Genomic DNA, 22072 nt, shown 5'->3' on the forward strand with positions numbered 1-22072 from the left:
GCTCATCATTAAATTATGCTTAGTTAGACATTGATACTAATTAATATTAAACATAGAAACTAAAATCAATAAAGCAAGATTAAAGAAGAATTTTTTCCTAGCATCTTTTTTTTTATACGTAATAAAAATATATATATAGAAATATTGATTTCACAAACGTGATAAATATAGCCGAACAGCCAGGAGACATTCACTTGAAATAGATATTTACTACACCACTATTGTCATAACCCATAATAGATTATCCATAGGCATTCTAGGATCATATACAGGCCATTTGGGAAAAAACTAGAACTTTCTTCTAAAACTGGGAGATATTATCTCACCAAATTGGCACACAGGAAACAGTTATTTATTTCAATGAAAACAGTCACTGTGGGTATCAGTGAGGGTCTAGAGCACATAAAAACAAGACACTGGGGGGGTGCTTTGGGAGAATTTTACTTATGTGAATGATAAAAACAGACAGGCAGAAAAGGAAGGGAAGAAGCATGGAAGGATGGAAGGAAAGAAGAAAATGAGAAAGAAAGAAACACACTGATTTAGAATACCTGAATTAAATCAACTTTTTCACCCACTCATAGTGAGCTTTCCAGGGCTGCCTTGTCTTCCTTTGATGTAAAGGAACAGAGAAGAATGAATTTGAGCATTCTCAGATAAGTTCCCAAGAAAAAGAAGAGTTGAAGGGGCAGAGTCAACTGCCTGGCTTTTTTTACCCAGACTCAGCTATAGTAAAGGCTCTCCTGCTGTGCCTTGAGTGTTATATGAAAGGAGACAAGGTTAGCACTCCCCTTGACAAAGATGGACGAGGCTCTCAGGTCTGACAACATGCATACAGTTAAGACATTGTCAACTACTTTGTGGCATCTAACCACTGTTTAGGCTTCCCTCATGGCTCAGATGGTTAAGAATCTGCCTACTATGCAGGAGACCCAGGTTTGATCCTTGGGTCCGGAAGAAGGAAATGGCTACCCTCTCTAGTATTTTTTGCTAGGAGAATTCCATGATAGAGAAGCCTGGAAGGCTATACTTCATGGGGTCACAAAGAATCAGAGATGACAGAATGACTAACACTTTCACATGCCATGAGTAAAGGAGCTGACAGACAAGGGTCAGACTACAATATTAACGTGTGACTCTGCCCATGGAGGAAAATATCAGGGGTGGAGGAAGTGTTTCCCTCAATATCTTCTCTGTTTTGGGAAAGTGCATGCCAAGGGTTTTATGAGGACAATGATGAACCTTGTTTGGAACCACGATGGTGACAGTTACCTAAGGATATATGATAGTTTATGTCAGGGAAAGCTCTGTGAGCTGCCCAGTTTTCACTATCTGTAGTTGAAGCGGTTGGACAGGAAAGATATTCTTGCTTATTCTGTGTAGGATATGAAACTCGGAAACTGGAAATGTAAGGAGGTAGACTCAGCTTCCACTGTCAGGTATATGTATCCCACAGATGCTAAGGCATAAACAAACATTCTTTCTGTCTGAAATGCCTTTAAATCCATTTGCTCTAAAAACTCCTATCTTCATCAAAGCCTAGGCATGCCTCCTTCATAAAGCCATCTCTGATCCCTCCTGGAGATACTTAGAGTTTGCCTTGTGAGGTCACATAGACAGTATATATACAATTTTACCGTAGGGATTATCAAGTTATACCATTGCATGATACATCTTTCATTTGGATAAAGCATTATGCTTTTCAGTGCCACATGTGCCAAAACTTGTATTATGCATCCTACTTTAAAAATGAGAGAGAGAGAGAGATGCCTAGCAGAAGGCATTCCATTTGACAACTCTGTATACATGTTTGGCTGATTAATTGATCAAATTACAACACAAAGAGGGGGAAGGACACAGAATCTGGCTTGAGTTGGTCAAAGAAGATTTTGTGGACACCAGAAGTGGTATTAGGATTACATTTTTTGTGCATAGAGAGAATTTGACCCCACAGCGAAGAATAATAGTGTCAGAGCACAGTAAACTGCTTGAGGGAAATGATGGGAAGGAATAATTGCAAGAATATAGCAAATGTGGAAGAGTTCAAGTTGGTAGCTAAATTGTGATATAAGACTAGGCAGGAACTCAAAATAGAGAGCTTTGAATGTCAAGTCAAAGAATAGCGTAACACAACCTTTAGCTAATGAAGAGTTACTGAATAGGAAATAGAGATGATCAAAGCTGTACTTTAACAAGAATATAAATTTGAGAGGTCTTTTAAAAGTCTCCTATAATAGTCCAGGTGAGAAGTAATAAGTTCTGGGATTAGTGAATTTATTAGAACTGTGGGAGTAGTGGCCACAGGAAGGGAGAATATAGAACCACTCTGAGAGATATTACTGAATTAAAATCAGTAAATGTGACATTGATTGATCATTTCATTCAGCAGTTTAAAACTCTTCAATAGCTGTCATCTTTTGCACTTAGCATAAATTTCAGAATCTTTATCTTGACCTACAAATCTTTAATGATTTGACTTTTTCTTACATTTTAATCTCCATCATCTTGTATCACTTTTTTTCACCCTTTCTGCACTTGCTTCATCCATAAAAATTTTCCTGAAGCTTCTGGTTCTTTTCTCTAAGTGATTTCACGCAGACAATAAATTCTCTTAAAATGTTCCTGCTTGTCTGTACCTAACTCTTACATGTACATACTTAAAGTCTATGTTCTAGACCATTTTTTTTCCCTTTTGGGCCTTTCAATGAAATCTTGATCAGGTCTCATTTATTTTCTAGCCCATGCCAATCACAAGCAGAATTTTACTTTGGTAATTAAATAATACATTTTTAGTGTTCAAACTTTATTTTAAAATCAATTTAAAGTTTATTCCCAATTGCAATTCAGTTCCGCTTTTGGTTATAAAGCTTACATTTGGAAAAGGTGGTCTCTTTTCCCTTCTCATCTTCTCCTAGCCAAATCTGCATCTGTTATTTTGGACCCCTCTGGACTGAAAACAGATGGAGTTTGGGAGAACAAGGAACAATATATGCTGGACAGTTATTATCTGACTGATGGATATGTCTTTTGGTGCTGGTACCCTCTTCATGGCAAATATATTAGTTGTGCTTTTCAATTTTGATTGAATGGTAAATTGCGTGATATTATAGCACAATGATTCCTGTGGCTGACAACTTTCTGCTGTGCTCTCATCCCTCAGACCTCTAGAAATCTGTCCATCTTTAAAAGTGAGAAGTCCTTTAGATGTCCTTTAGGCTAATCTTAGAAAGATATACTTGTTCAATTTTGTGTAGTCTACGAGAAATATACTTGTTATAGAACACAGACTTAGCATCCTTAGGGTCTTCTCTCCATTGCCAGAAAATGGCAGTCCCATCTCCAACTTCTTTTATAGTAAGACTTCTCTTCACAGGAGTCAAATAGTATCTCAGTTTCCTTTGAACTTCAGAAAACACATAGCAAACTATGCGGATATAGTAAAACTTAAACTTCCTTACTTTTTTTTTAAGCTTATTTTTGCTTAGTCACAAATTACTGTCTGATTCTTTTGTGACCCTATGGACTGTAGCATATCAGGTTCCTCTTCCATGGGATTTCCCAGGCAAGAATACTGGAATGGGTTTCATTTCCTTCTCCAAGGAATCTTCCCAACCCAGGGATCAAACCCACACAGGTGGATTCCTTACCACTGAGCCACCTGGGAAAGAAGAATTACCTTTCTCCATTCCAAGAAGAGTACTGAAGCCTGAAGTACTGAATCTGAAATCCTTTCTCCCAACTGGATTTTTCAACTTCTGATTCTTATGCAGACCAGAAGTCACAGAACCCACTTCATAACGAAATATGCCTTTAGTACACAGAAATTTCTTTAGTAGAGGGTCTGAGCGTACTTTGCATTTGTTAAATTTTCTTTGACTTTTGAGGCATTAACCAAAACTGAGACTGAAAAAAAATCCAATTTTAACGTTCTGTCTTATATTGTGCAACCAGGAAAGAAAAAAATCAATTATCTTGTCAATTCTTGCAGTCCCTATTTTCCTGTTTCTCTCCCTTACATAAATACTCTCCTATGCTATTTTAAATTCTGTTTGAGTCTTGCTCTATACGTACTTGTCTTATGATTTTGATTTTCCCTGTCAATACAATATATAGGTTGCATATTTTCAAATATAGTAATATTTTAACTAACAATATTGAATTGATTTCACTAATTATATACATAGAAAGTAGATCATTGATTTTTATATTTTCCTGATATATTGCCTGGTTTATGTAATATACAAGAATTATTTCTTACTACCTATAACTAAATTGAACTCTTCGCTTTTTTACTTTTCTTTCAAAAGCAAAGTGTGTGAAGACATATGAGTGCATATTTGATGAAATTGCTTTCTTTGTTGTTGTTCACTCAGATGTGTCCGATTCTCTGTGACCCCATGAACTGCAGCTCTCCAGGCTTCCTTGTCCTTCATTATCTTCCAGAGTTTTCCCAAACTCAGGTCCATTGAGTCAGTGAAGCCATCCAACCTTCTCATTGTCAGTCACACACTTCTCCTAACTTAGATAATTTTTGTGCCTGTAAGTGCTCCCCTGGACTAGAAATACAGTCGATCCAGTCTGCCAATCCCCAAATATGGAGTCAGATATGTCTAAACATTTTTCTTGTTCTTTTTTCCCTAAAAAGATTGACTTTGTAGCCTCAGCCAATCAGATATTCTCTACTTTTATCTTTGTTTTTCTTTTTACTCTTTATTCTGTACAAGCATCTCTCTTTTTGCTCCATTTTTAAGTTCTCTAGTTCCTTCATAACAGAAACTGTCTACTAAATGAGGTGCTAAATAAAGTTTGTTGATACTACATAAATTGTCTTCTTTACTCATTTTTGACACAATTGATGATTGATGACAAATGAGATAAAGCTGAGCATTGTGGCCTGGGGAACAAAAAGAAGCACAGGCAATGTACCTGGTATTTCTCTGAGTTTTTCATATTAACAGTGGCTATAGTCATGCTCATAACTGAGCTTCACTCCCCTTTCATCCACACCTTCATTTCAAGCAAAATTTATTTTAAAATGTTATATATTACATATATAGTGCTATATAATATATAAACGATGATAATATGCTTTAAAATATTATAAATAATATATATTATATAACGTTTAAAATAATATAACTGACATATTAGACTTAACTCTAAGTCTCCAAGGCCATAATAAGAATGGGTTCAATTAAAACTAGGTTACTTGACAATCTCAAGAAAGTTTTCATGTAATGAGATACACTCTAAAATACCACAAATCCACAACAAAGTTAACTAAGTGGCAGATCCTCTTAGGTATTAGTTTGGTCCTGAGAAAAACAAAGCTAAAAAAAAAAAAATTAGAATCCTGAAGTTTTAAAGAATTAAGTTCATCTTCTTTTTGACACATGCTATTTATTTTATGTCTAAAAACTGTGGTCCTAAAAGCTATAAATACCTATTAAAATAGCAAAATCTTAGGTACTAGTTAGACAAGATCATCCATTAAATTGCACTTAAAAGCAAGGATTCCCAGGCCTAATAAACAGAATAGGATACTTATTTTAATTGTTATGCAGAACACTCCAAAAGGCTTCAAGTTTCCAATATAGCTTTATTGAAAGATACATTGGAAAATGCTAATGGAAAATTAAAAGCATAGTTTAGTTCAGTTGCTCATTCATGTCTGACTCTTTGCAACCCCATGGACTGCAGCACACCAGGCTTCCCTGTCCACCATCAACACTCAGAAACAGCTCAAACTCATGTCTATTGAGTCGGTGATGCCATCCAACCATCTCATCCTCTGTTGTCCCCTTTTCCTCTTGCCTTTAAACTTTCCCAGCATCAGGGTCTTTCCCAGTGAGTTATTTCTTTCCATCAGGTGGTCAAAGTATTGGAGTTTCACTTTCACCATCATCCTTCCAAAGAATATTCAAGACTGATTTCCTTTGGAATGGACTGGTTGGATCTTCTTACAGTCCAAGGGTCTCTCAAGAGTCTTCACCAACACCACAGCTCAAAAGCAGCAAGTCTTCACTATTCAGCTTTCTTTATGGTCCAAATCTCACATCCATAGATAATTACTGGAAAAATCATAGCTTTGATTAGACGGACATTTGTTGGCAAAGTAATGTCTCTACTTTTTAACATGCTGTCTAGTTTGGTCATATCTTTTCTTCCAAGGAGCAAGCAACTTTAATTACATGGCTGAAGTCACCATTTGCAGTGATGTTGAAGCCCAAAATAATTAAGTATGTCCCTGTTTCCATTATTTTCCATCTATTTGCCATGAAGTGATAGGTCTTCATTTAATGATCTTTGCATTTTTTTAAAATTTTATTTATTTATTATTATTATTATTGTTTTACTTTACAATACTGTATTGGTTTTGACATACATTGACATGAGTCCGCCACAGGTGTACATGAGTTCCCAATCCTGAACCTCCCTCCCGATATCATCTCTCTGGGTCATCCCAGTGTACCAGCCCCAAGCATCCTGTAACCTGTATCGAACCTATACTGGCAATTTGTTTCTTACATGATAGTATACATATTTCAATGACATTCTCCCAAATCATCCCACCCTCTCCCTCCCCCACAGAGTCCAAAAGTTTGTTCTATACATCTATGTCTCTTTTGCTGTCTCGCATACAGGGTTATCATTACCATCTTTCTAAATTCCGTATATATGTGTTAGTATACTGTATTGGTGTTTTTCTTTCTGGCTTACTTCACTCTGTATAACCGACTCCAGTTTGATCCACCTCATTAGAACTGATTCAAATGTATTCTTTTTAATGGCTGAGTAATACTCCATTGTGTATATGTACCACAGATTTTTTATCCATTCATCTGCTGATGGACATCTAGGATGCTTCCATGTCCTGGCTATCATAAACAGTGCTGCAATGAACATTGGGGTACATGTGTCTCTTTCAATTCTGGTTTCCTTGGTGTGTATGCCCAGCAGTGGGATTGCTGGGTCATAAGGCAGTTATATTTCTAGTTTTTTAAGGAATGTCCACACTGTTCTCCATAGTGGCTGTACTAGTTTATATTCCCACCAACAGTGTAAGAGGGTTCCCTTTTCTCCACACCCTCTCCAGCGTTTATTGCTTGTAGTCTTTTGGATCCCAGCCATTCTGACTGGTGTGAAATGGTTCCTCATTGTGGTTTTGATTTGTATTTCTCTGATAATGAGTGATGTTGAGCATCTTTTCATGTGTTTGTTAGCCATCTGTATGTCTTCTTGGAGAAATGTCTATTTAGTTCTTTGTCCCATTTTTTGAAATTGAGCTGCATAAGTTGCTTGTATATTTTTGCAATTAGTTGTTTGTCAGTTACTTCATTTGCTATTATTTTCTCCCATTCTGAAGGCAGTCTTTTCACTTTGCTTATAGTTTCCTTTGTTGTGCAGAAGCTTTTAATTTTAATTACATCCCATTTGTTTAATTTTGCTTTTATTTCCAGTATTCTGGGAGGTGGATCATAGAGGATCCTTCTGTGATTTATTTCTGAGAGTGTTTTGCCTATGTTCTCCTTAAGGAGTTTTATAGTTTCTGGTCTTACATTTAGATCTTTAATCCATTTTGAGTTTATTTTTGTGCATGGTGTTAGAAAGTGTTCTAGTTTCATTCTTTTACAAGTGGTTGACCAGTTTTCCCAGCACCACTTGTTAAAGAGATTGTCTTTACTCCATTGTATATTCTTGCCCTCTTTGTCAAAGATAAGGTGTCCATAGGTGTGTGGATTTATCTCTGGGCTTTCTATTTTGTTCCATTGATCTACATTGCTGTCTTTGTGCCAGTACCATACGGTCTTAATGACTGTGGCTTTGTAGTAGAGCCTGAAGTCAGGCAGGTTGATTCCTCCAGTTCCATTCTTCTTTCTCAAGATTGCTTTGGCTATTCGAGGTTTTTTGTATTTCCATACAAATTTTGAAATTATTTGTTCTAGTTCTGTGAAAAATACCGCTGGTAGCTTGATAGGGATTGCATTGAATTTATAGATTGCTTTGGGTAGTATACTCATTTTTTCTATATTGATTATTCTGATCCATGAACATGGTATATTTATTCATCTATTAGTGCCCTCTTTGATTTTTTTCACCAATGTTTTATAGTTTTCTATATATAGGTCTTTGTATTTTTGAATGCTGAGTTTTAAGTCAACTTTTTCACTCACCTCTTTCACTTTCATCAAGAGGCTCCTTAGTTCTTCTTAGCTTTCTTCCATAAGGGTGATATCATCTGCATATCTGAGGTTACTGATAGTTCTCCTGGCAATCTTGATTTCAGCTTGTGATTCATCCAGCCCCACATTTCACATGATGCACTATGCATATAAATTAAATAGGCTGGGTGACAATATAGAGCCTTGACATTCTCCTTTCCCACTTTTGAACCAGTCCATTGTTCCATGTTCAGTTCTAACTGTTGCTTATTGATCTGCATAAATATTTCTCAGGAAGCAGGTAAGGTGGTCTGATTTTTTCCATCTCTTGAAGAATTTTTCAGTTTGTTGTGATACAAACACAAGTGTTTGGGTGGACTCTGGGAGTTGGTGGTGGACAGGGAGGCCTTGCGTGCTGCAGTTCATGGAATTGCAAAGAGTCGGACATGACTGAGCAGCTGAAATGAACTGAACTGAACTGACATAGTCAAAGCTTTGAAGCAGATGTTTTTCTGGAACTCTCTTGTTTTTTCAATGATCCAACGGATGTTGGTTCCTCTGCCTTTTCTAAATCCACCTTAAATAACTGGACATTCAGGGTTGACGTATTGTTAAAATTTCTGGCTTGGAGAATTTTGACCATTACTTTGCTAGAGTGTAAGATGAGTGTAAATGTGAGGTAGTTTGAACATTCTTTAGCATTGCCTTCTTTTGAGATTGGAATGGAAACTGACCTTTTCCAGTCCTGTGACCTCTGCTGTGTTTTCCAAATGTGCTGGAATATTGAGTGCAGCACTTTAACGACCTCATCTTTTAGGATTTAAAATAGCTCAACTGGAATTCCAGAGAAGGAAATGGCAACCCACTCCATTACTCTTGCTTGAAAAATCCCATGGATGGAGGAGCCTGGTAGGCTATAGTCCATGGGGTCGCGAAGAGTCAGACGTGACTGAGAGACTTCACTTTCACTTTTCACTTTCATGCATTGGAGAAGAAAATGTCAACCCACTCCATTGTTTTTCCTGGAGAATCCCAGGGACATTGGAGCTTGGTGGGCTACCGTCTATGGGGTCGCACAGAGTCAGACACGACTGAAGTGACTTAGCATCAACAGCACCTGGAATTCCATCACATGCCTTAGATTTGTTTGTAGTGATGCTTCCTAAGATCCACTTGACTTTGTATTCCAGGATGTTTGGCTCCAGGTGAGTGATCCCACCATCGTGCTTATCTGTGTCATTAAGATCTTTTTTGTATATTTCTTGTGTATTCTGCCACCTCTTAATATCTTCTGCTTCTATTAGGTCCATACCATTTCTGCTTTATTGTGCCTATTGCATGAAATGTTCCCTTGGTATCTCTAATTTTCTGAAGAGATCTCTAGTCTCTCCCACTCTATTGTTTTCTTCTTTTTCTCTCCATTGATCCCTGAAGAAGGCTTTTGTATCTCTCCTTGCTACTCTTTGGAACTCTACATTCAAATGAGTATATCTTTCTTTTTCTCCTTTGCTTTTGGCTTCTCTTCTTTTCAGCTATTTTGAGGCCTCCTCAGACAACCATTTTGCCTTTTTGCATTTCTTTTTCTTGGGGATGGTCTTGATCATTGCCTCCTGTATAATGCCACAAACCTCCATCCATGATTCTTCAAGCACTCTGTCTATCAGATCTAATCCCTTGAATCTATTTGTCACTTCTACTGTATAATCATAAAAGATTTTATTTAGATCATACCTAAATGGTCTAGTGGTTTTCTGTACTTTCTTCACTCTAAGTCTGATTTTTGCAATATGGAGTTCATGACCTGACAAAAAAGGTATCTAAAATAGACACAAGTGGTACCTAAAATAAAAGAATCTAAGACAGACTCTCAGTAGTCTCAGTCAAATTATCCTGTATCTTAATTGCCTTTCCACTCTGAAGAAACCATACACCGTTAAAAATCCATCAAGTTATTGGATATCAACTGCAATACCTCTGAAGTTAGACACCCAAGAAAACACCCAGACCTCCTTGGGTCCATCCTTCTCAAAGCTCCAAGATCAGAACAGTGGTCAAGAAATCCGTGACTTGTTTGCAATCAACCAGGACACTTGAAAAAACTGTTTTCAAAGAATTTGTCAAATATATCACAAAACCTGAAATGCCTCCACATTCACCCTCAAAGACCCCTACAAAGGTTGATGGGACACAAGGATTCTCTGGTAAATTGCTATGTTCTGTGCTCATACAACTCTAGAAAGAATAAGGAGATGAAGCCAAAGAAAAAAACAATGCCCAGTTGTTGATGTAACTGGTGATTGAAGTAAAGGCAGATGTTGGAAAGAATATTGCATAGGAAACTGGAATGAATCAAATTCATGAACCATTTGAAACTTGATTCATGTCCATGAATCAAAGGGAATTGGTAGTGGCCAAACAGGAGATGGCAAGATTGAACATCAACATTTTAGGAATCAGTGAACTAAAATGGACTGGAATGGGCACATTAAATTCAGATTACCTTTATATCTCCTACTGAGGGCAAGAATCACTTAGAAGAAATGGAGTAGCCATCATAGGCAACAAAAGAATCCAAAATGCTGTACTTGGGTGTAATGACAGAATGATCTGTTTGTTTCCAAGGCAAACCATTCAGTATCACAATATTCCAAGTCTATGCCCTGACCAGTAATGCAGAAGAAGCTGAATTTGAACATTTCTATGAAGACCTACAAGTTCTAGAGCTAACACCCCAAAAAGATGGCTGTTTCATTATGGAGCAATGGAAATTCAAAAGTAGAAAGTAAAGAAATGCCTGGATAACAGGCAAGTTTGGCCTTGGAGTACAGAATGAAGCAGGGTAAAGGTTAACAGTTTTTCCAAGATAACACACTGGTCATAGCAAACACCCTCTTCCAACAGCACAAGAGAAGACTGTACACATGGACATCACCAGATGGTCAATATTGAAATCAGATTGCTTGTATTCTTTACAGACAAAGATTGGGAAGCTCTATACAGTCAGTAAAAACAAGACTGGGAGCTGACTGTGGCTCATATCATGAACTCTTTATTGCAAAATTCAGACTTAAATTGAAGAAAGTAGGAAAAACCACTAGGTCATTCAGGTATGATTATACAGTGGATGTGACAAATGATTCAAGGGATTAGATCTGATAGACAGAGTTCCTGAAGAACTATGGACAGAGGTTCTAACATTGTACAGGGGGTTATGATCAAAACCATTCCCAAGAAAAAATAAATGCCAAAAGGCAACATTGTCTGAAGAGGCCTTACAAATACCTGGCAAAGAGCAGAAATGAAAGACAAAGAAGAAAAGGAAAGATATATCCATCTGAATGCAGAGTTGCAAAGAATAGTAAGAAGAAATAAGAAAGCCTTTCTCTCAATGCAAAGAATAGAGGAAAACAACAGAATGGGAAAGACAGAGATCTCTTCAAGAAATTATAGATACCAAGGAATATTTCATTCAAAGATAGGCACAATTATGGACAGAAGTGGTATGGACTTAACAGAGGCAAAATACATTAAGAAGAGGTACCAAGAATACACAAAACTATACCAAAAAAAAAAAAAAAAACTTAATGACCCAGATAAGCATGATGGTGTGATCATTCACCTAGTGTCAGACATTTTGGAATACAAAGTCAAATAGTCCTTAGGAAGCATCACTATGAACAGAGCTAGTGGAGGTGATGGAATTCCAGCTAAGCTATTTTAAATTCTAAAAGATTTTCTCTTAAAGGGCTGCACACAATATTACACCAAATTTGGAAAACTCAGCAATGGCCACAGGACTGGCAAAGGTCAGTTTTCCTTCCAGTCCCAAAGAAAGTTAATGCCAAAGAATGTCCAAACTTCCACATAGCTGCACTCATCTCACATGCTGGCAAAAGTATTGCTTAAAATTCTCCAAGATAGGTTTCAACAGTATGTGAACTTAGAAATTCCAGATGTACAAACTGGATTTAGAAAAGGGAGAGAAACCAGAGATCAAATTGCCAACCTCCTTTGGATCATAGAAAAAACAAGAGAATTTCAGAAAAACCTCTGTTTCTGCTTCATTGTCTATGCTAAAGCCTTTGGCTGTTTGGATCACAACAAAAGAGAAAATTGTTAAAGGGATGGGGAATACCGGACCACCTTACCTGTCTTCTGATAAATCTGTATGCAGATCAAGAAGCAACAGTTAGAGCTGAACATGGAACAATGGACTGGTTCATAATTCATAAAGGAGAGCTTCAAGGCTGAGTATTGTTTTCCTGCTTATTTAACTTATGTGTAGACTACATTATGTGAAATGCCAGGCTGGATGAAGCACAAGCTGGATTCAAGATTGCTGGGAGAAATATCACTAACCTCAGATATGCAGATGGCACCCCTCCTTTAGCAGAAAGTGAAGAGGTACTAAAGGACCTCTTGATGATAGTGACAGATTAGAGTGAAAAAGTTGGCTTAAAACTGAACATTTGTTTTCTAACATGTATACTATCATGTGAATTGAATCGCCAGTCTATGTCTGACGCAGGATGCAGCATGCTTGGGGCTGGTGCATGGGGATGACCCAGAGAGTTGTTATGTTTGGGAATGCATGTAAGAATTAAAGATTTTAAAATTTAAAAATAAAAAACTAAAATTTAAAAAATAAATAAATAAAACTGTAAAAAAAAAAAAAAACTGAACATTTGTAAAACAAAGATCATGGCATCCAATTCCATCACTTCATGGAAAATAGATGGGGAAAAAATGGAAACTGGGAAAGACTTTATTTTCTTGGATTCCAAAATCACTGCAAATAGTGACAGCAACCTTGAAATTTTATTCCTTGGAAGAAATACTATGACCAACATAGACAGCATGTTAAAAAGCAGAGACATTACTTTACCAACAAAGGTTCATCTAGTCAAATATGTGGCTTTTCCAGTACTCACATATGGATGTGAGAGTTGCACTATAAAGAAAGTTGAGTGCCAAAGAACTGATACTTTTGAACTGTGGTGTTGGAGAAGACTCTTGAGAGTCCCTTGGACTGCACGGAAATCCAACCAGTCAATCCTAAAGGAAATCAGTCCTGAATATTCATTGGAAGGACTGATGCTGAAGCCGAAGTTCCAATATCCTTTGGCTACCTGATGTGAAGAACTGACTCATTGGAAAAGACCCTAATGCTGGGAAAGATTGAAGGCAAAAGAAGATGGGGATGACAGAGAATCATGTGGTTGGATTGCATCACTGACTTGATGGGCATGAGTTTGAGCAAGTCCCAGTAGTTGGTGTTGATCATGGTAGCCTGATGTGTCGCAGTCCATGGGGTCACAAAGAGTTGGACACTGCTGAGCAACTGAGCTGTGTAGGGAACTAGGTTTAAAGAAGGTTGAGAAGTGCTTGCAAATGAGACTCTCAACCAGGGCTGAACATTCTTGCAAACGAGATGTTCAGCTAAGAATCCTGTTTGTTCCCATGGGAAAAGAACATTGCTTGCACACAAGGATGTTTCTCTGATTCCTCAAAAGGAACAGACCTTGGGACAAAATGGATTCTAAGTTGATAAGGAAGTTCCCCAAAACAAAGTCTTAGCTGCAGTAATTAAGCCAAGGTAAATGTTATCTCGCCCTGCGCCTGTGCACTGTATAGTCTTTGAATCATAGTGCTTGGCAGCTTGCCCTGTAGGTTGTTGTGCAAGGGATATAAAATTAAAGCAGCTGTAAGAAGCAAGGGTTAAAAATATAAAGATTTAAACCACTCTGCAGTGTTGGTGTCTCATTCCGTCGCCAGCAGAACTGAATTGAATTGTATTTAGCTACTCAGTTGTGTCTGACTCTTTGTGGCCCATCAGACTCTAACCTGGCATGCTCCTCTGTCCATGGAATTTTCCAGGCAAGAATAATGCTGCAGGTTGTCAATTCCTTTTTCAGGTGATCTTCCTTAACCAAATTCTTCTGCCTTGCATATGGATTTCTTACTGACTGAGCCACCAGGGAGAACTTTTTGACTAGATAAGACCTGACAAAAATACAGATTGCACTCCATTTGTAGATAAGGTCCTATGAATGATTTCAGCTCTCAGGAAATTATCCAAGTCTTTAATTCCTTTGACTTTCTTTGGGAGAAGTGCAGAAATTTGGGAGGGGAATATCCTTTGCACCCTGTATTGGGATGCCTTTTGTGTCTGTGGAGTTGCTGCCAGTAGCATCTATTTGTCCTGGCTAAAATCTGATGATATATATATTTTTTAAATATAAATTTATTTTAAAGGATTTTTTTAAGTAATTCTATGGCCAAAGGAATCAGATATTTAAAGCCAGTAGAAATTGTTTGTCTTTGTTTGATTGATTGATTGTCTTTTTAAAGATTGTTTCCATTAGCTTAATAAAACTGTGTATCCAGAGAAATATTCCAATGAAAAGGACTCTAAATTCAGAATATAGAAATCTTATGATATCTATGGCAAATGAAGTTTTTCTCTCTGATCTAAAGATAATGAGGTTAGATGGGTGAATCTTTCCCTTAACTTCATTTAGATTGCAACCCAATTTGGGGGGAATTAACAATAATTGTCCTATGAATGAGGAAAACATAGACAAATCATGTTACAATTTGAGTCTACACAAGAATAGAGAAAGCTTACTCATCCATTTTGCCAATTCACAAACTTCTTTCATTGTCTCAGAAGACTCATAGTTACTGTAAAAATTCTGGACTTAGTACACAAAGGTATTTCTTGGGGGAGCTTGCCTTCTTTTTCTGTGTCAACAAGATACAAGCATTCCTCCAAGCCTTTTCCAGAACTAGAGGTCATCTGTTTGAAATACAAACTTCAGAGAGGCAATTTTATCAAAACCCAAAAATAAATAAATAAATAAATAAATTGGAGGGGTAGATTATAGAGGTTGGAGCCTTAATTTATTCCATCTGCCACAGTACAATTTGGATCCACCTATTCTTTTGTAAGATAATGAGTTTAATATAACTCCCATCTCATAGCTAAAATTTTAAAAGGAAAACTAAGATCTCTGCATGTATGTATGTTTATGTATACATGTGCATTTATGCCATTAATAATGTGTAATTTTTTTCTACCTTTGCATTATACAAAGAATTTATAGGGAATTTCCTGGTGGTCCGGTGGTTAGGACTTCTGTGCTTTCACTTCCCAGAGCCTGGGTTCAATCCCTGAAGAAGTATGATTTCCACAAGCCAAGGAAAAAGAAAAGAAAAGAAAATTAAGTGTTCATATAAATCACATATTTTCCCCAAAATATAGAAAATAACCCAAATGTTTTTCAAGTTCATATAATCTAAGGTAATTAGGGGGAGAAAAACTTAATTTCAGTTTGTGGCCTTAATTAAAGCAGGCATGATTTTAGAGTTATCAGTATTAAATATAATGCAGATCTACCTGCACATGGTGACTGCAGCCATGAAATTAAAAGATGCTTACTCCTTGGAAGAAAAGTTATGACCAACCTAGATAGCATATTCAAAAGCAGAGACATTACTTTGCTGACTAAGGTCTGTCTAGTCAAGTCTATGGTTTTTCCAGTGGTCATGTATAGATGTGAGAGTTGGACTGTGAAGAAAGCTGAGTGCCGAAGAATTGATGCTTTTGAACTATGGTGTTGGAGAAGACTCTTGAGAGTTCCTTGGACTGCAAGGAGATCCAACCAGTCCATTCTGAAGGAGATCAGCCCTGGGGTTTCTTTGGAAGGAATGATGTACTTTGTACCAGTACTTTGGCCACCTCATGCGAAGAGTTGACTCATTGGAAAAGACTTTGACGTTGGGAGGGATTGGGGACAGGAGGAGAAGGGGACGACAGAGGATGAGATGGCTGGATGGCATCACTGACTCGATGGACGTGAGTCTGAGTGAACTCCGGGAGATGGTGACGGACAGGGAGGCCTGACATGCTGCTATTCATGGGGTCCCAAAGAGTCAGACACGACTGAGCAACTGAGCTGAATTGAACTGATAGTAGTTATTCCACCAAAGTTTACTAAGTCAAATAAACTCATATGTTATCTCTGTTAAAGAATTTGTCAGCAAGAAAGGTAGGTTAAGATGGTGGTTAGCCATTTAATGACTCACAAAACTTTCATGTATAATCTAAGCATAATTTCTGAAACAAATAAATTAGAGTGATGTAAGTACCACAAGAGTATGTAAATTTTTAACAGTAATTATGGTTTTTGATATGTCTACTTAAAAGTAGTAGTGTTAAATTATTTAGAATTATCTGATAATTTAAATTACCAAGGAAGCCTTGTCCAATAAGAATATGCGTTTGGCTTTCTTAAGTTTTATTTGTATGGTATATTTTTTTTATTGTAAGTGTTCCAGAAATTGTATAAAATTCCTACAAATCTGATATATTCTGTGATGTTTATGAGTCATAATTTCAGCTATCATCTTAAAATGTTGTATATCATAGAAATAACCAAATTTCCTTGTCAATTCCATTGCAATTAACTCTCATCAGATTTTTACCAATGGACATTTTAAAATCTTTTACTGTTATGCATTTGCAGAACTGAGATATGTAGAAAAGACTATACCGAACTCTCTTGACCATTGACATCAATGCCATATTACAAGGCATCAAATACTGGCTGCAGATTTCACAATTGAAGATAATTCTACATGACATCTGATCCTATATAAGCTCAGTAACCTTAAAATCAAATTGACTAGGAAGAAAAGTAGCTGATGTTGAAGTGGCTGCTTCTTCCCATCATGTCTGATCTAGAACATTTATTTCTATTCTTTCTTCCACTTCTGACCATCTTTTATCTAAATCTAAAACTATGAAGGTCTGTATGATTTAAAAAAATAATTTTGTACATTTTGGCTGTACTGAGTCTTCATTGCTTTGCACAGACTTTTTCTAGATGTGGCAAATGAGACACTTTATTGTGGTGTGTGGACTTCTCACTGCAATGGCTTGTCTTGTTGGGGAGCTCAGGCTCTAGGCCTGTGGGCTTTAGTAGTTGTAGCACAGAGTCTCAGTAGCTGTGGCCCTTGGGCTTAGTTTCTCTGAGACGTGTAGAATCTTCCCAAAGGACAGATCAAATCTGTTCCCCGGCATTGCAAGTGGATTTTTAGCCTTGGCACCACAAGAGAAGTCCTATTTATGATTCTTTCTTCCCCATATTTTTCTTGCCTTGGCTTGAGAAAAATAATACCAAGGTTCACATACCTAAAGCCATTGCAAAGGAATCCAACTTGATTGATTGTTGATGTTTGCTATGGTGCTGGCGGTCCTTTAGTTCTTTCTGCTCATCACTCACTACTCCCTGAATTCCACTGCCTTCAAATGGTTGCATAAACACTTCTGGGAAGTAGAAATACAGTCATAGGAAATCTTAGCTGATTTGAGTCATGAGGACTTTGGCTCAGGGGTGCGCTCCAAAGCATGGGCTCTGTTATGTTGCTAATAATTATTAATATCTCCCTAATTCCATCAAGGTGTTGCATTCAATATGTCAGCATATCTGGATGACCCAGAAGCGGTCACAGGACTGGAAAAGGTCAATCCTCATCCCAATTCCCCAAAAGGGTAGTAACTAAAGAATTTGCTAACCATCAGGCAGGTACACTCATTTTCCATGATGTAAGGTCATGCTTAAAATCTTGAATGCTAGGCTTCACCATTATGCGAACCAAGAACTTGCAGATGTCCAATCTGGGTTTAGACAAGAAAGAGGAGCCAGAAAACAAAATGTCAACATTCACTGTATCATAGAAAAAGCTAGAGAATTCCAGAAAAGCATTTACATCTCTTAGCATTAGACTCTGTGGAGAATCACAAGCTGTGAAAAGCTCTTAATCTTTAAGATAGGGATGCCAGACCAACTTATCTGTCTCCCAAGAAACCTATATGTGGGTCAAGAAGCAACAGAACCCTGTATGGAAAAGCTGATTGATTAAAGATTGAGAAAAATATATGACAGGGCTGTCTACTGTTACCCTGTTTGTTTAACATATACACTGAGCACATCATGAGAAATGCCAGTCTGGATGAGTTACAAGCTGGAATCAAGATAAGCGGGAGAAATTCCAAAAACTTCAGATATGCAGGTGATAGTGTTCTGATGACAGAAAGCAAAGAGGAACTAAAGAGCCTCTTGGTGAAGGTGAAGGAAGAGAGTGAAAGAACCAGCTTAAAATTAAATATTAATTAAAAAAAAAAAAAAGACTAAGCTCATGGGAACTGACCCCACTGCTTCATGGCAAATAAAAGGGGAAAAGGTGGAAGTAGTGACAGATTTCCTCTTCTTGGCCTCCAAAATCACTGCAGATGGTAAGTGCATTCATGAAATCAGAAGACAACTGCTTCTTGGCAGGAAATCTATGACAAACATAGACAGTGTGTTGAGAAGCAGAGACATTACTCTGCCTACAAAGTCCATATAATCAAGGCTATTGTCTTCCCAGTTTTCACATACGGTTGTGAGAGCTGGACCATAAAGAAGGCAGAATGTCAAAGAACTGATGCCTTTGAACTGTGGTGTTGGAGAAGACTCCTGAAAGTCCCTTGGACTGTAAGGAGATAAAACCAGTCAAACTTAAGGGAAATCAACCCTGAATACTCACTGGGAGAACTGATGCTGAAGCTGGAACTTCAGTATTCTGGTCATCTGATGTGAACTGCTGACTCAGTGGAAAAGTGAGTCCCTGATGCTGGCAAAGATTGAGAGCATAAGAAAAAGAGTGCATCAGAGGATGAGATGGCTGGATGGCATCACTGATGCAATGGACATGAACTTGGGCAAACTCTGGGGATGGTGAGGGATGGGGAGTCCTGGCATGCTGCAGTTCATGGAGTTGCAAAGAGTTAGACACAACTGGGTGGCTGAACAACAACAACAAAAATAACAACAGTACACTTTGTTCTGAAAAATTTTAAATGTACATGTAGCCATTGACCAGCCAGCCAACAGATAGTTTTTCTCTGACTGGAACAACAAAAGACTACAGAAGAACCTAATCTATTCTCAATAATGTGAGCCTGACATCCCCTATTGTGAACATGACACTGAGACTGAAAAAGCAACGATAACTGAGAATCACTCCAAACCTTATTTTTTATCAAGTCTCTTAAATGGTCAAGAGGATGATTCAAAGTGGAGACTTTTGAAACAATTTCCATGCACAAGATGGTGCTTCTCCTGCCCAAGGTACCACACTGGCAAACCAAAGCTTAGAAAACTTTCTTGTTTAGTCGCTAAGCCATGTCCAATGCTTTGCAACCTCATGGATTGTAGCACACCAGGTTCCTCTGTCCATGGAATTTCCCAAGCAAGGATTTTGGAGTAGGTTGACACTGTTACTTTCTCTACCTGTAGTTACTTTGCCTGACCAGAGATATCATTTATCCAAGTAAAACAATCTCAATACTGAGTCAGTTCTGGGCTCTGTATTTTTTCCCTTGTTCCTTCTCATTCCAAACAGGATGACTATGTAGGCTCAGCTAGTCAGATATTTTGTATTTCTTTCTTCCTTGTTCTTATTTTTCAATACTGTGAAAGCTTCCTGTCTTCTACCTCTAGGCTCTTGGGAACATACTCTTGCTTTACAAAGTGTTAACGTTTGTTTGTATCACCTAGTTTGCCATCTTTTATTCATTTTTGTGTGAGTACAAGTGAATGTATTTTAGTTAATAAACTTTCTAAGTAATTTATTCTATTTTATATTTTATATACCAGTTGGTTTAAGAAGTAATGTGGAAATTGATCACAGATTTTATGGGGCTTTAGTCACTAAACTAAATTTTATATTCAAATTATTTTACTTTTATTCCATATAGTGTAAAATTAAAGATTTCTGAATATTTAAACTGTAAGAAATGTGTTTTTATCATTTTATGAAATTGATACATGCTAAGTAATTTTGTTTATAATCATTTATCTTCTTAGGAGAAAAATTTCTCAAGTATATGTGATAAATTATCCTTAATTAATCATTTGTGATAAGTCTCTTCCATTTCCAGTTCTAATTCAGTCGCTCATTTATGTGTGACTCTTTGCAAGCCCATGAACCTGAGCACGCCAGGCCTCCCTGTCCATCACCAATTACCGGAGTCTACCCAAACTCATGTCCATCGAGTCAGTGATACCATCCAATCATCTCATCCTCTCATCCCCATTTCCTTCCGCCCTCAACCTTTCCCAGAATCAGGGTCTTTTCCAATGAGTCAGCTCTTTGCATCAGGTGGCCAAAGTATTGGAATTTCAACTTCAACATCAGTCCTTCCAATGAACACCAGGACTGATCTCCTTTAGGATGGACTGGTTGCATCTCCTTGCAGTCCAAGGGACTCTCAAGAGTCTTCTCCAATACCACAGTTCAAAAGCATAAATTCTTTGGCACTCAACTTTCTTTGTAGTCCAATTCTCACATCCATACATGACTACTGGAAAACTATAGCCTTGACTAGACGGACCTTTATTGGCAAAGTATTGTCTCTTCTTTTAAATATACTGTCTAGATTGGTCATAATTTTCCTTCCAAGAGTAAGCGTCTTTTAATTTCATGGCTGTAGTCACCATCTGCAGTGATTTTGGAGCCCAAGAAAATAAAGTCAGCAACTGTTTCTACTGTTTCCTCACCTATTTGCCATGAAGTGATGGGACCAGATGTCAGGATCTTAGTTTTCTGAATGATGAGCTTTAAGTTAACTTTTTAACTTTTCTCTTTCACTATCGTCAAGAGGCTATTTAGTTCTTCTTCACTTTCTTCCGTAAAGGTGGTGTCATCTGCATATCTGAGGCTATTGATGCTTCTCCCGGCAATCTTGATTCCAGCTTATGTTTCCTCCAGCCCAGCATTTCTCATAATGTACTCTGCATATAAGTTAAATAAGCAGGGTGACAATATACAGCTTTGCCCAATTATTTGTGACCCTGTGTACCATAGACTGCCAGGCTCTTCTGTCCATGGGGTTTTCCAGGCAAGAATACTAAAGTGGGTTGCCATGCCTTCCTCCAGTGGATCTCTCTGACCAAAAGATTGAAACCACATCTCTCTCTAATGTCTTTTATGTCTCCTGCATTGGCAGGTCGGTTCTTTACCACTAATGTTATCTGGGAAGCCCAATTATTCATAACATTGGTTATTTCTTGTTTAAAACACAAGAGTCAGTGAAATAAATGTCATTACTATACCATAAATGTGACAGATTCTAGTCTCATTATTCTTTGTATAAGATCATGAGTTCTTATATACTATCTTAATAAGCAGATCATTAGTGAAAAAGGATATACCACACTGTCATATTAGCTCCAAGTTTTTATTTTCATGGTCTTTAATATTCTTAATTTGATTCACTAATAATCTATTTCTTTTCACTTTCCAAAATCCAAATGAATTTCTATCACAAGTCATAGAGGTTTTAAAACCAGGTTGTTGACAATGCATTATGATGCCCTTTATGTGCCACATCATCTCTAATGACTAATCAATGCAGCATGGTTTTTAGACACTCTTTCAAATAAGAAAACAATACAGAATAGAAATAAAAAGCAAAGTAGGAGCAAAAGAATTGACCCTTCTATGAGTCAATCAACTCCTTTGGTTGATTTTTCTAAATGTATTCACATTGATTTTTGATTAGAGCCTCACAAAAACATTTAAAAACTTTTGGAACAAATTCAAATATATTTTTGCTATATTGTAAATAGAGATAACAGAAATAAAGGAAACATGTTATGTGAACTATATCCTTTATTAAAATCAATTTTTAATCTAAGGAAGCAGATTTTTTCTTTCTATTTAGTTTCAATTTATTACATGAAAATAGAGATTAACGTCAACTAGAAGTAGAAGCACACAGGGAAGATATCAGGAAAAGTATCACATGAAGAGCTTCTGTCTTCTTCTCCCTACAAAATGAAGACAGGATTGCTTTTGTA

At 37.2% G+C, this 22072-nt stretch overlaps 1 non-coding gene across 1 annotated transcript; it reads left to right on the forward strand.

The window, feature by feature from the left end:
* Window positions 1-757: 757 nt before the first annotated feature.
* Window positions 758-883, forward strand: LOC114116769 (U6atac minor spliceosomal RNA). The gene has a single exon (XR_003590589.1). It is a non-coding gene; the product is annotated as a U6atac minor spliceosomal RNA (small nuclear RNA).
* The last annotated feature ends 21189 nt before the right edge of the window (window positions 884-22072 follow it).

Source organism: Ovis aries, chromosome 10 (genome assembly GCF_016772045.2).
Source record: "Ovis aries strain OAR_USU_Benz2616 breed Rambouillet chromosome 10, ARS-UI_Ramb_v3.0, whole genome shotgun sequence".
NCBI lineage: Eukaryota > Metazoa > Chordata > Mammalia > Artiodactyla > Bovidae > Ovis > Ovis aries.